Raw genomic sequence first — 14045 nt, forward strand, 5'->3', positions numbered from 1 at the left:
TCAATCCACACATTCCAGACACCTAAAACTGTGCTTTTCTTTTAATTGCAATCTGCAGTACTTTTAAAGGTCAACTTTATTTCAGTTATAACTCTGGATGTTCTAAGATCATTTAACCATACAGACACAAGGGTAGTAAACCAAATTCCAATTCCAAACTCATTCAAACCCACATTGAGTTAATGTGGCAAATAGGCTTGCATATAAAACTATCACCATGGTAAACAGAAGTCACAATGGGGTCACATAAATGATACTTATGCAACTTTTAAACCTGATTTGATACCACACACATTGTTTGTGTTAATCACTCAACTTTGTCACATACTGCTGTTTATTTGGTACCACTATTTCAGAATTGCAGGTGTAGTCAGTTTGATCTGAACTGCTACTTAGCCCAGAATTAATCTATTCATCTGTTAACTTTGGAGAAGAGAAGTTTTCCATTGATGACTTAAGTACATTCTCTCTGTCACCTGGATTAAAAGTGCCTTCATTGTGCTGGCCTGATTAGGAAGAGGTGTTGCCTCTATGTCCTGTTGAAAGTGGAGTAGATTTTGAAGTGGCTTGGGTTTACAACTAATTTTACTACCAGTAATTATAAAACTTTTTAACCCTGGAAGTATTTTGTTCCAAGAAGATAACTACAATCAGCTAATAAATTCAAAACAATCTAAAACTCTGCTATTCTTAATGAATTTGATTGCTTCATTAAACAAGCATTAAAAAGACCAATAATATGATGAATTTTGTAACATGTTGCGCAATTGCTTTCATTAGGTCCTGGTAACCAGGGACACACAATGACTAGTTGCCCCAATTATCACATGTCCTTGCCACATTACCTTGTTGTTAGTGATGGGGAGGGGGCTTATTTGTAATTTACTCCTCAAATCAATTGAATATCAGGTTTCAGATTTCTTAAATATACATTATATGAAATAGTGCAATAGAAGACGGTGGCATAGTGGTAATGTCACTGGACTAGTAATCCAGAGGCCTGGGTGGATGTCCTGAGGACACAAATTCAAATTCCACCTTGGCAGCTGGTGTAATTTAAATTCAATAATTAATAAAAAATGAATTAATTTATAGAAATCTGGAACTGACAGTAATGGTGCCATGAAACTATCGTAGTTTGTTGTAAAAACCCATCTAGTTCACGAATGTCCTTTAGGGAAGGAAATTTGCCATTCTTCCCTGGTCTGGTCTACATGTGACTCCAGACTCACAGCAATGTGGTTGACTCTTAAAATTCCCTCTGAAATGGCCTACCAAGACACTCAGTTCAAGAGCAATTAGGGACAGGAAATGAATGCTGGCCTTCCCTGTGACGCCCACCTCCCATAAAAAATATATATATGCCTGGCTGTAGGCAATGATGGTTGGTTGGAGATTCAAATGTGTTACAGTTCTGAGCTCAGTATCTTAGGCCTTAAAAATCCAAATTCTCATCACAAACAGCTAGTTTTTATACATTTCTATTACACCCTCCATGTGACAATATACACAATTCTGCATTACATTATTATATTAAAGTTAACAAACATACAGCTCCATATAAGGAGAATTTAATTGTCTTATCAATAACATTGGTTTTAACAAGGTATTTTGCCATAGGCTAGTTGTTACGACCAGTTAAGAAAGGGATCTAGGGTTCCCTCTCAGCCTTCACCTGGTCTTACCATAACAGGGTTTAATTTTAAACACACTGTTTTTTTAGCTCCCCCTTAGTGAATTCTTGTTCACTAACTTTCAATTATAAGGCAAATTAACTAGCCAAACGGGGTTTCTTAGGTTTAAAGAAAAAAGGTTGAACTTTATTAAACTTAAACTCTAATTCGGTTAACACCTACGGATATGTGACACTCCCAGGCTCGCATGGCTACCCGATACACGCTTGCAGATAGAGACAGAAAAGAACAGAAGAAATAAAGTGGTAAAGTTTGTGGCAATATCTGAAGATGGTTTTGGTTACTATTCTTCAAACTCACTGTTAAGTCCTTGATTGTAGGTAGGTCTTGCTTTTCATTGGGGTCCAGTATTCTTCTTAAACCTTGTTCGATGTAGGAGACTTTTCTCTCTTGAAGTTCATGTGTCCTCAGTGGGTCCAGAGGCTTGTGAGAAAGAGGTGGGAGCAGACAGGCGAGGTCTTCTCACTCCAGGAGCAGTCTTTTTTTGTTCAAACTCTTTCTACAATTCAGAAAAACCTAGGTTGCCAAGCAGGTTAGTCAAGTGACTAGCTGGTCTGATCATGTCTGCTTGTGGATTCTCTTGTCTTAGCCGACCCTGGAATGTCTCTTCTTACACACATTACCTGGTTCTCAAAGTCCATTGTGGGTTAAATTCAAGCAGGGAACAGCCCCTTTGTCCCTCCAAGCACTGTCTGTTAGCATGCAAAAATGTTTTTCCAGCCAAGTGTCTGGTGATTTTTGAACAAGTCCTTTCTTCACTCCAATAACAGTTTAAAATTAATGTTCATATGAAAAAATTAATATGCCTCATTCTTGGCAGGTGGGGGGTCGGCATGACACTAGTCAACTCCCGTGCCTCAGTGGTTAGGATTCTCTCTGCTGAGTCAGAAGGTTCTGGGTTCAAGTCCAGCTGCAGGACTTAAGTGCAAAAAAATTAAGGCTGATACACCACTGCAGTATTGAGGGAGTGCTACACTGTTGGAGGTGTTGTCTTTTGGATGAGACGTTAAGCCATGGACCCCTGCCCTCTCAGGAGAACATAAAAGATCCTATGGCACTATTTCAAAAAAGAGCAGGGAGTTCTCCTCAATGTGCTGGCCAATATTTATCCGCCAACCAACTTCAAAAACAGATTATCTTGTCATTATCACATTGCTGTTTGTGGGAGCTTGCTGTGTGCAAATTGGTTGCAACATTTTGTACATTACAACAATGATGACACTTCAAAAGTACTTCATTAGCTATAGAGTGCTTTGGGATGTTCTGTGGTCGTGAAAGGCACTATATAAATGCACGTCTTTCTTTCTTTCCCCAGCTTTGTTATTTTATCATAAGTTTCACTCTTGTTACATACAATTCCTATTCCATCATGTGAATTCTTTTAAATTATAAGTCTGTCTTTGATTCAGTAACATTCCATACCAATCTCATGTTATAAACACTAAGAAAAAAAGATGATGTTTTCCTCTGCAGAACTAACTGTTCTTCCTGTACTTGTTCTCCAAAATACATGAATCAGAATGCACTGGCATGGCTTTTAATAGGTTTACGGAAGTGACTAAACAGGCTGTTGTTTTAAGGTCAGCCCTTGCTCAATAGCCCAGTGATACTTTAACTTAAAACTTCCCTGCTTAACAGGCAGAGGCTAAAGTTCACCATTACTACAATATGAAGAGAAAACAATGGGCCATAATTGACTGTAGGACTGAATCCAACAGCATTCGCCATTACTTAAACTTGTCCCTTGCTTGTTTAAAATCGCAACAATATTTTGGACTGCAAAATAAAAATGTTTATAAAGTTGACAGCTAATCTAGGCTTCATTAAATATGTGCAGACCTAAATAGCTTTTAGACAGGCTCCTTGCATCATTTCAGACCAGTGTGGTTAGCGTATATTCACTAAGCAAGCGCAGCAACTTCATGCCATTCAATGTCTGAGGCAGACAGCGAGATGCTCTTTTCGCGAAGTTAACGGCAGAGCATCTCAGACAGCAACTTTTGGATTTCAGTGTTTAATTAAGCATCTGCCTTCACCTAAAGTTGCTGTAGCATTTGTGCATAAATAACGGTGAGTGCTATTACTTTGACAGTTAATTATGGGCCATTAGCACTATAACATAAGCAGACTTCAAGATAGTCTGATTAATCCTGTACTTACAGCATCATAGCATAAACAAGCAAATTGATGCTTCAAGCATGATTTGCATCATGGACAGGAAGCATAGATGATGAATTTCAGGGACAAGAGCAGAAATCGGCAGATGCAGCTTCCCGTTACTGCCAACTGGTCATTTTCAAATGCTATGGGATATTTTACTAAGTTAAAGGTGATATATAAATGCAAGTTGTTTTTGTTAATTTCTTTTGTGTAATATGGTTAGATGAGGCAGGAAACTGCTAATGCCTAGGGGGAAGCAAAGACAGTCTATATCAGGTTAAGAATTTTGAAATTGTATAATAGGGAGCAAATAAGCTTCCAATCCAAAAAACAAGCATCGCTGCAACAGCAAGAAACCAAATATTGTAGCAAAAGAGGACTAATCTCATCAAAAGTTTACATTGCACTTTTCTAAAACGTCTTCCAACTTTTAAGGGCACACAGCACTGGCCTCCCACTGATGGGGCAACATATCAAAATACACTGGACACCCTTAACACCCTGAAACAAACGCAATGGAGCAGTTCAAGCCTGCAGTGTAGCCCCATTAGTAAACAGGCACATGACCAAGATCCTGGATTTCCATTCGCCAATGCCGACCTATAGCATTAATGTATGGGAGTAGAATATTAGCCCCTTAATTATCGCTAGAAATTGAAGCAAAAAATGATTGGATTCACACAGCTTTTACACAATGTGTACATAGTGGATATATATGATGTAATTAGTTCTGTAGCTATAGACTGTGATTTTGTATCTAGTGCGATCCTAATGTGGGCAAACATAGATTGGAAATAAAGGTCTGCTCAGGTCTGAAAAAAAAACCCAACCCGAACCCGACAGTACCACATCGAACCCGAGCCCGACCTGGTCTGAGACCTTCCATTTTTTCCCGCACCTGACCCGACGCGACCACCGGAATGTTCACTTTCTCCAGTCGACAGCATTCGTTTTACATCCATAGTGCACTCACTGTACTTACCGCTTTTGGATGGATGGAATGGGAGGAAGCTGCAGCATGAGCACAATGACGTCATAGAGACGATCACTTGCTCACTGCGCAGACTCAGAGACTGTGGAGTCTGGATGCACGTTTCCCTCCTTGACGTCCAGGACTCCCAGCTCAGGCCGGCTTTTCAAATATTGACGCTTACTTACTCAACTTCCCTTTTCCTCCCAGCAGAACAAAAGGTAGTACTTGTGTGTCTGATCTGGACCCGGCCCAACCCGACCCGAGCCCATAAGCCGAACCCAGAAGAGCCACCCAAATCCGACACATGTTGTCGGGATCTGTTGGGATCGAGTTGGGTAGCAGGCCTTTAATTGGAAACACCATCTTAAACTCATTAACGTAACTGATACTGAACAAATACTGATGCCATGGCTATTTATACATCAGCAAAAATGCAGTACATACAGTTAAAGCTAATAAATGAGTTGGGTTATCATGAGATATAAGATCAGGATGTCTAATTATCTCAGGTATGAACAGCCAACTAGTAAGTACTTTATTGGAAGACAAGTTGGAGTTCACCTTAACGCCTTGACTACATCTTGTCAGGGATGAGTTAACTGTCCCCTAGGCATGCACCTGTCTTACTGCTTTATAAACTTATAAAGATGTTTGGCTTAGAATAGAGCCATTTCATCAGATGATTTTACCTACTTAAGACACCCTACAGTTTCTAAGTATATGGAGGAGTGAGGAGGTAATAACAACAATTTTCCAGTCACTTCAAGGACTCTCTATCCTTTCAATCCAGACACATCACAGGCCAAGAAAAATTATTCCAAGAAAATTGCAATGCCAAGAAGATCTTTGATTCTAACATCAAGATTCAAAGAATATATTATATATATTATATTTCATTCTTCTACATTAGTTGGTCCCAGGTCATCTCTCTTTCAGCTACAGTTTTCTTCAACACTTTCCTCTCATATTGTCTATTGCTTATAGCACAACTGATGATATTTTGCTACATAGCTTGTCCATTCATTGGAAATGAGGTGCCTTATAATATAAAATCATTAACAAGCTGTTGTGATAGAACTTTTTTTAAAATGTTTTATTTAATCACCAGAAACAGTATTTGGTGCATCATATATTGCTTACAGTAAAACATTATTGTTTAATTCAATGCTCATCTTTCACTTCATTATTCTTTTACACTAAACCCAAATTATTTCTCCTTAGTTTAGAAATAGGTTTTCATCAAAAGTGCTATAATTAAGCACAATGGGGTAGAATTTGGAGCCCACTGTGTCCATTTTTGGGCTCAGGATGAGGCCCAAACACACCAATTTCACGCTGCTGTTTCCCACAGCGCATGCGTGTTTAAAATTCATCTGACACCAAATTAGGTGATTTTTCAGTGGTCCCTGGTGGCTGATGATAGATTGTCCACAGTAAACTGGGCAAATTTTGCTGTCTATGGCCACCAGCAACATGATGCCACCACTAAAAACATCTGTCCCTCCCTTCCCCTGTCAGCATTACCTCCATGACACCCTGCTCCACTCCTCAATCACCCCCAATACCCCATTCCCTTCCCATGGCACATTCCCATGCAAGCGCAGGAGATGCAACACTTACTCTTTTACTTCCTTCCTTCCAACCATCTAGTGCCCCCAACACTCCTTCCAGGTGAAACAATGATTTACTTGCACTTCTTTCAATTTGGTATACTGTATTCATTGTTCACAATGCAGTCTCCTCTACATTGGAGAGACCAAATGCCGATTGAGTGACCACTTTGCTGAACACCTCCATTCAGTCCGCAAGCATGACCCTGAGCTTCCAGTCACCTGTCGCTTTAAGGGCTGAATTTTTTTGAGGTCCCGACTTTGGGATCCGTGGTGGGGGGGGGGGGGGGGGTCGGAAGATCGCATTGGCAGCGGCCCGCCATGGAGCCTGACGACGGAAGTGCTGGGCCTGATCTTCCCTGCGGTGGCGAGGCTCCGTGGCGGCCCCCCACCCCGCCGCTGGGTGACAGGACCTGGCTTTACATATGTAAATGAAGAACATGAAATCTAAATACAATGCACACCGATTTTACCTGCTGCCAAGTGGCAGTCGGCACACACGGGCCTTCACTTTCCCATCCAGGGAAAGCTGGCACCACCAAGGTGGGGAAGGGGGTTACTTAGAAGTTTCAGTGTAGTTCGGGGGGTTGAGGGGGGGGAGTACGGGGTCAAATGTGCATTAATAGCGTAGAGAAGGGGGGGGAAGGGGGGAACTCTGCACTTTGAACAGTTTGGTTGGGGGAAAAGTCAAGTCTTGCATGTAAGTCTTTTGGGGGGTAGAGGGCAACTATTATCTGTAAGTGTTATTGGGGGGAAGGGGCAATATATTTTATTGCGGTGTAATGGGGGAGGGGTATGGTTTTAAATATTTAAATTAAGTGGCAGTTCTGGCTGCCCTTTAAAAATGGCGCCAGCTCATGTGCACAGGCAGCTGACACTGTTGCCGACGTCACAGAGCCTGCCCCCACCAAGTGATTGAGGGGTTTGGGGTGGGGGGGGGGGCCCGAACCCGCGTATTATCTTGGGCCGCTGCGCGGAAGATGGCAGCATGCAGCACGCCCACGCAGCCGCCATTTTTCTCTGCCCCATACCCACTCTGACCTCATCCACCTAGACTGTTCCAATATAAAAAAGACTTGCATTTATATAGCGCCTTTCATGATCAACAGATGTCTCAAAGTGCTTTACAACCAATGAAGCACTTTTGAAGTGTAGTCACTATTATAATGTAGGAAATGCGGCAGCCAATTTGTGCACAGCAACTCCCACAAATAGCAGTGTGATAATGACCAGATAATCTACTTCTGTGATATTGGTTGAGGGATAAATATTGGCCAGAACACCAGGGACAACTCCCCTTTCATTGACTCCGTACTTGCTTAAAACCAGTTACATCTCTAACTTTTCTCAGTTCTGATGAAAGGTCATCGACCTGAAACGTTAACCCTATTTCTGTCTCCACAGATGCTGCCAAATTTACTGAGTATTTCCAGCATTTTTTGTTTGTATTTAAAAAGATTACTTTACTGCAACTGTCAGTTCAAAACTATAGGAAACAAGTACAAAATTAAGAAGATTCAGGTTAAGCTAAAGATTAAAAGAAACGTTCTTTTCCCCCAGAGCAGATATAAGCATATAATTAAGAACAATTGGGCAGCACAGTGGCGCAGTGGTTAGCACCACAGCTCCAGCAACCCGGGTTCAGTTCTGGGTACTGCCTGTGCAGAGTTTGCAAGTTCTCCCTGTGACCACGTGGGTTTCCGCCAGGTGCTCCGGTTTCCTCCCACAGCCAAAGACTTGCAGGTTGATAGGTAAATTGGCCATTGTAAATTACCCCTAGTGTAGGTAGGTGGTAGGAGAATGGTGGGGATGTGGTAGGGAATATGGGGTTAATGTAGGATTAGTACAAATGGGCGGTTGTTGGTCGGCACAGACTCGGTGGGCCGAAGGGCCTGTTTCAGTGCTGTATCAATAAATAAATAAGACCTAAGTTTATAACTATATTGAGTGCTGATTAAATACTCACTTAAAATACGAAGGGTCCTGTGCTGCTGAGGAAAGGTTTGTTGCGCACACTGGGCAGTGTTAACAAATGTACGTTTTTAAGTTAGTTATTAGGCTAATAATTGATTACTTTAGATAGAAGCTGTGATAAAGCAAACTGTGCATGTTTAGTTTCGTTTAGTTTAGTCTCTATATTTCAGGAAATGTGTCACATTTTTTTTCCTATTGGCCTCTAATAGTTCTATATCCAATGATTCACCTCAGAAAGCAAATTATCTGTGTAGATAAAGCACTGCAATTGCTTAACCCACTGATGTCCACATGCATATTTTTAGATACAGCAGTTAATTATAGTGAATTTGACTAATTTAATCTTGGCACCATTAAATGGTGGCCTTATTATTGATATCCTTTCATTCCAGTGTGCAAATGAACCATGATGGATTCCTGCACCTTGTATGGCCATGCATGTTAATAATCTTGAAGTCAATCTGTTGTTATGGCCATCCATCCCAAACAAATACTTTAACACCAGTTAATTACTATATACCGAATTGCTTAGAACTAGGCATTAAAGATGGTGCAACTAAAATAAGGACAATCAGAATAAAAGTGGTGATTAAATTAGGACAATCCTTAGTAAAAGTAAATATGGTAGTAACCACATAGCGCAGTAATTCAAACCACCATGAAACATTTCACTGGTTTCCCCCGGCAAATACTCAGTTGATTAAGTTAGTGAGCTGCTGAATTATATGGATGAATGAGGTCCGAGGCTGAATCCACTCAATGCTGAATTACGACCCTCTCCTGCCTCCACCCCACTTTACGTAGGGTGGGGTGGGGGGGTGGAAAATGGGCCGCCCGTGCCAGGCCAATCAAGGCCCTTAAGTTGCCAATTTACGACCACTTAAGGGCCTTCGCCTGCCTCCACGGGGGTTTTACCCATGGCAAACGGGCGTCCTGGAGCCGGGAAAGGCCGCCCAGTGAAAGCTGTTTGCCTCTCCGCACCCCAGGGGGACCCCCGCTTCCACAACCACCCCCAGGACCCAAGACGCCCCCTTCCCCCCAAATGACCACCCTTGCCTCGCCGAGGCACAACCAATTACCCCTGGTGAGGCAACCTAAATTTACCTGCAGTCCTGGCTCCATGTCCTTGGCTGGGTTGCAGTCCCAGCAGTGACCAACGCACTCAGTAGCGCTGCTGGGACTAAGAGCTGCCGGCCTGATGATTGGCCGGCAGCTCAATGAGGCAGGACTTCCTCCCTCAAGCAGGTGGAAGTCCCGCGTTGGATCATTTAAAGTCTGGGGACCTGTAAAATACGGGACAGATCCCCAGGCTAGGCGGAAGCAGGTTCGTCACCGAATTTTACGTCGGTGGCCAGCTCCGTCTGCCCGACATAAATTCCAGCCCATAGAGTACAGAAGCAAGGAAGTTATGGTGAATCTTTATAAAACGCTGGTTCTGCCTCAATGGGAGCATTGTGTCCAATTCTGGACACCATACTTTAGGAAGGATGTGAAGCCATTAATTAGATTGGCTGCAGAAAAGATTTACAAGAATGGTTCCAGGGATGAGGGACTTCAGTTACATGGATAGATTGGAGAAGCTGGGGCTGTTCTCCTTAGAGAAGAAAATGTTGAGAATAGATTTGATAGAGTTGTTCAAAATGATAAAGGGTTTGGGCCGAGTAGATAGGAAGAAACTGTTCCCATTGACAGAAGGTTCAAGAACCAAAGGACACCGATACAAGGTGAATGGCAAAAAAACAAAAGCGACATCAGGAAAAACTTTATGCAGCGCATGGTTAGAATCTGGAATGCACTGGCTGAGAGGGTGGTGGAGGCAGATTCAATCATGACTTTCAAAAGGGAATTGAATAATTATCTGAAGAGAAAAAAATTGCAGGGCTACGGGGAGAGGGCAAGGACGTGGACTAGCTGAGTTGCTCTTGCAGAGCACCCAGCACAGACAAGAAGGGCCAAATGGCCTCTTTCTGTGCTGGAACTATTCTAAGATTCTATATGATTTTGGGACTGAGTAATGTTCAAGTGCCATGTTTTAAGTTAAAATGAATTCGTGCAGGTCTTTCTTTTTAAAAAATGCCACAGGCTGCAGGCATTGAAGGTATTAAAGCCAGACAGTTTGCGAAATGTCACAGCTCATGATCTATTTTAAACTGATATAAGGCCCATTATCCAAGATACCCACATTCACTTTGAGAACAGCACCAGATAAATGGAGCAAAAGTCAGTTAGCAGCCCTCCCCTGGCTAGGAACACACAGGAAATGACAAATGGACGCATAGACAGTCAGGTTCAAAACAAGGGACTGCAAGATGTAGGCCTGGAGCCCAGAGCTGGAAGCTAAAATGCAGGAGGTTAGTTTTTGCAGTTAGATGTCATCTACAAAGAAAGGTAATGCCAAAAACCAGTCAGCCAGCCCACGAAAGGGACAGGACACCTGGTTTATCATCGTTTTCTCATTTTTTCCCAGGAGAGAGGTGAGAGTGAATGAAGAAAAGTGAAATGTGCTTTTACTGTTACTCTGTACATTCCTTTGCTGCCTGTGCAATAAAGCAGCTTAATGATTAATGCTATGAATGCTGGACTTTGTAACATGATTATGTTTTTTTTTAAATTGTGATTTTTAAACATTTAAGATGGAGTCTGGAAGGCCAGGCCACCTCATATCCACTCTGCTAAAGGACAAGACAGATCAAAGACTTTTTTTGACAAAAGAGACTGCAGCGATAACACCTGAAGAACAATGGGTTTCATCCTCCCGGACATTCAGGTCATAAAACAAGGAGTCAGTGATTCTGAAGATGCAAATGTACCAAGCAGCTGTTAACACCTGGGAACAATGGGAGGCCCAGATGACTCTGTGAAACCATACTTCTGGACTTTGCATATTGAAACAGGACAATAAGCGGCGGCACAGTGGCGCAGTGGTTAGCAAGGCAGCCTCACAGCTCCAGCGATTTCGATTCTGGGTACTGCCTGTGTGGAGTTTGCAAGTTCTCCCTGTGACTGTGTGGGTTTTCGCCGGGTGCTCCGGTTTCCTCCCACAGCCAAAGACTTGCAGGTTAGCCATTATAAATTGCCCCTAGTATAGGTAGGTGGTAGGGGGAAGGTGGGGATGTGAGAGGGTAATGGGATTAATGTAGGATTAGTATAAATGGGTGGTTGATGGTCGGCACAGACTCAGTGAGCCGAAGGGCCTGTTTCAGTGCTGTATCTCTAAATAAATAAATAAATTTAACAGATTTTCTGAAGGTAGACAGGCTTTAAGAGAGGAAACCGGTGGTTGCAGCCTCAAGGTAGGCTGTAAGAAGAGAACCCAGTGGTTACAGCCTGAGAGCAGGCTGTAGGGAAGGCAACCAGCAGTTGCAGCCTCGAGAGAGAGAGGAGACACCTGCTCTTAGAAGCCTGATTCAGTAAAAGGACGTGAAGACTTGAACCTCTTTTGAAAGTTGGAGCTTGCAGAGAAGTAGAAGACCAGCAGGATCACCAGGAATCACCTTATTCATCGACGTCCAGGTCGGAAGTGCTCGGAGAAGTGAGCAAAGAGAACATTGATTTTTGAAAAGGTCTGGGAGATCCAATACATTGCTTCTGTGAAGAGTTTGGGACCTTTAACCACAAATAATTTCGCCATCAAAAAGGACTGTATAATGTATAAGTGTGGTGTGAGGTTTTCAAGTATTTTAATAAAGAAAGAAAATACCTTTCTTTGTAATCTGGGGTATCAGCTACTTACAAAGTACTATTTGGTTAATGGGGATTCCCTTTACTTTAGTTATAATAAAAGTCTTAAAACGTGCAATCTTGTGTAATTCTTTAAATTGGTCTGGGGGTTCATATCACGTATTTTTAAGGTTAATGGTTTCACTGAGGACGTAACAATTAGTATCTGGTCTCAGATTACAAAGTGCTTCTCAGTCCATTAGAGAAGTGTGCGTGAGCACATGTCTGAAAGACACAATATCCAATTCAGACCGCATAGCTGCCCTATTGTTATACCTCCGGGTTAGGCTATTGTATAATAAGATACTGTGCAGTAGAGGCACACTTCTTAATGCAAGATGTCAGACCACATCTGGGAGTGACCAGCCCAAGCGAATACCTAAGGCAGGCCCAAAACTCATAAAAATGTGCATCACAAATATTGTGCATAAAAATTACAGTTTTACAGCTTCAGCTTGTTTACTCAAGATTAATATCTGAACTGTCTGCTTTAGTGTGAGCTGACAGAGATCATAAATCTTTATAGCCACATTCTATAACTGTGTAGCTTCTGCCAATAAACATTTTCAATAAATAACATATTCATAAATGCAGCAAGAACTCTATCAATCGTCTGGAAATTATTGGAAATGATGTTACCGTACAAATGCTTAACACACAGGCTTATCAAATCCCTCTCCATTTTAACAGAAGGTTTGGCCGTTTTATTATATGATGACAACAGTCACAGGCTTATATATCCAATCAAATATCTGTTCCATGTTAAATCTGTTGCAGCATAGCTGTTGTTATCTTTTGTTTCAATCATAAGTACAATATTCCGTACATTTTCAAAGGCTGAATTTCTCGATAGCCGCATAAGAAGCTCGTTTCCAGCTATAAGTAAACATATTCATTATTGATGGGGTCAAATACATGGATTTTAAACTTAGCTGTTTCATTACTGCAGGCTGAGCCAGAATAAAGAATATCATTATTTGATGAGAGGCATACATGCATCAATAAGCAAAGTCCTTCTTCTTTGGTCTCCTTGTCTCGGGAGACAATGGGTAAGTGCCTGGAGGTGGTCAGTGGTTTGTGAAGCAGCGCCTGGAGTGGCTGTCAAGGCCAATACTAGAGTGACAGACTCTTCCACAGGTGCTGCAGATAAAATTGGTTGTCGGGGCTGTTACACAGTTGGCTCTCCCCTTGCGCTTCTGTCTTTTTTCCTGCCAACTGCTAAGTCTCTTCGACTCGCCACACTTTAGCCCCGCCTTTATGGCTGCCCGCCAGCTCTGGCGATCGCTGGCAACTGACTCCCACGACTTGTGATCAATGTCACAGGACTTCATGTCGCGTTTGCAGACGTCTTTAAAGCGGAGACATGGACGGCCGGTGGGTCTGATACCAGTGGCGAGCTCGCTGTACAATGTGTCCTTGGGGATCCTGCCATCTTCCATGCGGCTCACATGGCCAAGCCATCTCAAGCGCCGCTGACTCAGTAGTGTGTATAAGCTGGGGATGTTGGCCGCCTCGAGGACTACTGTGTTGGAGATGCGGTCCTGCCACCTGATGCCAAGGATTCTCCGGAGGCAGCGAAGATGGAATGAATTGAGACGTCGCTCTTGGCTGACATACGTTGTCCAGGCCTCGCTGCCATAGAGCAAGGTACTGAGGACACAGGCTTGATACACTCGGATGTTTGTGTTCCGTGTCAGTGCGCCATTTTCCCACACTCTCTAAGCAAAGTAACTATGTTTAAACAGTACATCTAACTCCCATTTTTTTTATTTGTTTCAGCATTTTAATTTTTTAAAATAATTTTTGTGCTAACCTGGGTGAAGAAATTGAACATTTCATCACATTCAGCACTTAATTTAATTCTCCTTAGTTCCTTGTAGGGAAATGCCTGGGCTCTACTCAGTAAATATCAAC

The 14045-nt window shown here is 42.4% G+C and overlaps 2 protein-coding genes across 6 annotated transcripts in view; one reads left to right on the forward strand and one right to left on the reverse strand.

Moving 5' to 3' along the window:
• pdxdc1 (pyridoxal-dependent decarboxylase domain containing 1) overlaps window positions 1–14045 on the forward strand; it is a 213172-nt gene that overhangs the window by 47687 nt on the left and 151440 nt on the right. The gene's annotated exons all lie outside the window — the stretch shown is intronic.
• LOC137383418 (bMERB domain-containing protein 1-like) overlaps window positions 1–14045 on the reverse strand; it is a 113551-nt gene that overhangs the window by 43497 nt on the left and 56009 nt on the right. The window lies entirely within an intron of this gene.

The sequence above is a fragment of the Heterodontus francisci genome, chromosome 24, assembly GCF_036365525.1.
Source record: "Heterodontus francisci isolate sHetFra1 chromosome 24, sHetFra1.hap1, whole genome shotgun sequence".
Lineage (NCBI taxonomy): Eukaryota > Metazoa > Chordata > Chondrichthyes > Heterodontiformes > Heterodontidae > Heterodontus > Heterodontus francisci.